The 4,366-nt window shown below is 47.7% G+C and overlaps 1 pseudogene across 1 annotated transcript; it reads right to left on the reverse strand.

The window, feature by feature from the left end:
- Positions 1-3,555: 3,555 nt before the first annotated feature.
- Positions 3,556-4,042, reverse strand: LOC309621910 (serine/arginine-rich splicing factor 3 pseudogene; annotated as a pseudogene). The gene has a single exon. The product of its transcript is annotated as a serine/arginine-rich splicing factor 3 pseudogene (transcript).
- Positions 4,043-4,366: the final 324 nt, after the last annotated feature.

Here is a 4,366-nt window from a genome sequence, read left to right on the forward strand (position 1 = left end):
GGTTTGAGCGCTGGAACTCTGGGGAAACTCTCAGTCCCGGGGAACCCCAGAAGGCTGGTCAGCCTATTTAGGACAGATCTTTCACTTGATCTCCCAACCCCCGAGAGCCAGAAAGGGAATCTCCCCCCTCCTTCCATTGTAACCTTCATTCATTCATCCACTCATCCCTTTATTCAACTCCTTTATTCAGCAAGTATTTATGAAGCATCTACTACACAGCAGACACTCTTCTAGGTGCTGGGGACATAACAGCATCCCTGTCCTCAAAGAGCTCACGTTCTAGCGAGGGCAGCAAACAGTAAACTGAGAAGGTGTGATTTATTACATGGGGATGATGTCTCGGAGACCACTGCAGGGCAGGGGAGGTGGGAGAGGAAAGGGGCAGTTCTAAATGCAGGCGCTGACGGGATTGGGGCAGACCTTGCCCTGGGCCAGGCTGGTTGCTTCAACACAGCTGTCCTCGCCCAGAGCCATCCTGCCCCCGCCTCACCCAGTTCTTCCGTGATGTGTGGGGAAAATCTGTGGTTGTCACAACTGGGAGGGAGGGCCCCTGGAATCAAATGGGTGAGGCCAGGGATGCTGCTAAACCCCACACAGTGCCCAGGAGGGGCCCTCAGCAGAGGATGACCCGCCCCGAATAACCCCAGTGCCACGGGGGAGACCCTGCACTAGTATTATTCAGACCCGCTGGTGCCCCGATTCCTGCACAGGCAGGGACTCTAACCGGCTCACCTCTGTATCCCGAGGTGACCTAGAGTGGGGCAGCCACGAGGGCTGAGATGAGTATCGGGGGTGAAATGACAAACCTCTGCACCCACTCTCCCCTCCGCACCCCAGGGGCGATGGTCTCTATCTCCTCCCCGTGCAGGTAGCTTTTCCCTGAGCCATTTCTTCTTGTCAAGGTCCCTGTCGCAGGTTGGGTTCCCCGAAGATGACGTTGAGAGCAAGGATTGGAGTGCAGGTGGTTGATGTGAGGCGTGCAGGAACAGATACAGCTGCCATAGGGTCCCACAATTCCACTCCCGGGCATAGATCCGGAGAAAACTCTAATTCAAAACTATACATACACCCCTGGCATTTCCCTGGTGGTCCAGTGGTTAAGAATCCATGCTTCCAGTGCAGGGGGCGTGGGTTCCATCTCTGGTCAGGGAACTAAGATCTCACATGCCGTGTGACAATAAAAGAAGAAAGAAAAAAGAAAGAAAGAAAGAAAGAAAGAAAGAGAGAGAAAGAAAGAAAGAAAGAAAGAGAAAGAGAGAGAGAGAAAGAAAGAAAGGAAGAAAGGAAGAAGGAAAGAAGAAAGAAAGAAAGATACATGCACCCCAACGTTCATTGCAGCACTATTTACAGTAGCCAAGACATGGAAGCTACCTAAATGTCCACTGATGGATGAATGGATAAAGAAGATGTGGTACATATATACAATGGAATATTATTCAGCCATAAAAAGAATGAAATAATGCTATTTGCAGCAACGTGGATGGACCTAGAGATTATCATACTAAGTGAAGTAAGTCAGAAGAGAAAGACAAATATCATATGATCTCACTTATATGTGAAATCTAAAATACGACACAAATGAACGCGTCTACAAAACAAAAACAGACTCACAGACATAGAGAACAGACTTGTGGTTGCCAAGGGGGAGAAACAGTGAGGGAGGGTTGGATTGGGAGTTTGGGGTTAGCAGATGCAAACTATTAAATATAGGATGGATAAACTACAACGTCCTACTGTCTAGCACAGGGAACTATATTCAGTATCCTGTGATAAGCCATAACGGAAAAGAAAAAAGTTTTATTTATAGGTTCCATCCCTAACTGAGCTGGCCCATCCCCTCCCATGTTTCTAAGTGCAGCCCGAGGCTGCAGACTTCCCACCGTGGTCTTCAGCTCCAGAGCAAGCCACCTGCGAACCACCCACATCTTCCCAGGGGCTGGCAACTCTCCTTTGCTACTGATTCCAAGACACATCCAAATAGCAAAAATGTGACCATGAAAAGAAACTCAGGCATGTTCAAATCAGGGAAATAACATTCTTAGCTCTGTTCAGTACTCGCTTAATTTTACAAGAGCTTAGAGTTACAAAAAAGTTGCAAAGATCTGTACAGAGTGTACAGAGTGCCGTGGACCCTGACCCAGTACCCCTATTTCCAACTCATTAGTACCTTAGTGTGACATGTTTATCCAACTAAGGAACCCAGATGGATACATTGTTATTAACTAAAGTCCACACTTTATTAGAATTTCCCTAGTGTTCCCCTAACATCCTTTTTCTGTCCCAGTCTCCTCTGGGCTGTGACATTTCTCAGACGTCGCTGGGTTTTGATACCTTGAAAGTTTTGAGGAGGACTGGTCAGGTGTTTTGTCCCTCAATTTGTTAGTCTGTTTGTTTTCTGATGTTTTCTTATGGTTGGTCTGGAGTTATGGGGTTTGGGGCGGAAGACCCAGACAGAGATAAAAATGCCATTCTCCTCAGGTCACATCAAGGATACACACCATCAACGGGACTTATGACAAACGATTTTACCCTTGATCACCTGGCCAGTATCGTCTTTTTTTTCTTGCTGCGTTGGGTCTTCGTTGCGTGTGGGCTTCTGTAGTTGTGGCACGGGGGCTCAGTAGTTCTGGCTCCCAGGATCTAGAGTGCAGGCTCAGTAGTTGTGGCCCACGGGCTTAGTTGATCTGCGGCACCTGGGATCTTCCCGGACCAGGGCTTGAACCTGTGTCCCCTGCATTGGCAGGCGGATTCTTTTCTTTTCTTTTTTTCTTTTGCAACCAAAACGTTAATCCCAAGGATTCTCACAAAACATATTACAAATGACAGCATGAAAAAAAAAATTGCACAGTAACTCAAAGTTCAGCTCTACAATATACTCTTAATCTGGCAGGACATTGGTATCTTGATAATCTCAAATTTCCAAAAAATATTACAAAGAGCTATGTATTCATGTACAGCAATCACAGAGGGGACGTATGACCTAACTCAAAGGTAAACTAACTTCCTTGAAACTTCTTAGATTTTAAACTCCCTGGACAATCTCTTGTCCGGTGTGAAGACTAGTGGAATTTTTAAACCTCTAATCTAGGGTAAGGGTGCGGCTTTCATTTTTACCTGCTGGCTTGGGTTCACAGCACCTTTTAAAGACTGCTTGCTTAACTACAGCTGCATACCATATCCCAGCTACAGAAAGTCTTTTCAATGTTTGCCAGTGTTGTTTCCATAATAGTAAACATCACACTTTAGGTGGGCAGGAGTTAGAGTTTTATTATCAGTCTAGGCAAGACCAAAAATTCAAAGCAAGTTCAATTTTGCTTAAGGGAACATTGTAAGGTAACAATTCTTCATATTACATGCCTCCCAGGACCCATTTCAAACCATAGAGAATGACACCTTTATGTGTCACTGTCCCAAGAGACAAACAAATGTGAACAACTAAAACATTTAAAAAGTGCACCAAGCTTCGGAAGTCTCAAACAAAACTTGAATTTTCTGTACATACTCCTGCCAAATGAAGTTATTGCCTGTACACCACTCCTCTTGCAAAGTGGTCTTCTATTTCCTTTCATCTGACCTAGATCGGCTAGGAGACCTAGAGAAAGATCAGGACGGCTTGTGATTTCTCTCTTGGGACAGGGATCTCTCTCTTCTCCTATATCTAGAAAGGGACCTGCTCTGGCTGACGGAGAAGGCTCTCCATCTTGGAGATGTGCGGGAGGTGGAGGACTCCTCCTCCCATAATCATCTCGAGGGCGACGACCCCAAGAAGGAGGCGGTCACGATTTCGACTTCTCTTTTCCCCATTCGACAGGTCCACTCTTACTCGGCAGCCACATAGTGTTCTCCCATCTAGTTCTCGGACAGCATCGGCTGCATCTCGGGGATCTTCACATTCAACGAGAGCGAAGCCGGGAGGGTTTTTAGCACCCCACACACTTCAGAGTGGTCCATAATAGCCTAAAGCTCGTTCCAATTCAGCCTTGTTACCACTGTTTCCAAGATTCCCTACATAAACTTTACAGTCCAACGGACAGGAATCACGTTGCAAGACCCTCGTGGCTCCTGGGTTTCACGGGCCACAGGGTGGTCCCGGGCCTCTAGAATCTGGTAGCTGAATCTGCTCGCACAAGCTGTCCTGTGGGGATGCGTTTTCCCCTATGTGTCCAGCCCGGGGCCCTGCTCTCTTGGCCCGGCCTCCCGGGTGAGAGGGTGAACCCCAGCTCCCTGGAGCAGACACTCAGAGCCCTGGTGACCGGACTCACGGCTGACGGGGCTGGAGCGGCGGCTGGACACGTGTGGCCAGCCTGGTGGTGTTTGGCCCCGTCTGCAGTTCCAGTTCCAGCTGAGAAAGAGCCTCCCTGTGTTA

The sequence above is a fragment of the Balaenoptera borealis genome (genome assembly GCF_965194805.1).
Source record: "Balaenoptera borealis genome assembly, contig: HAP1_SCAFFOLD_1162, whole genome shotgun sequence".
Lineage (NCBI taxonomy): Eukaryota > Metazoa > Chordata > Mammalia > Artiodactyla > Balaenopteridae > Balaenoptera > Balaenoptera borealis.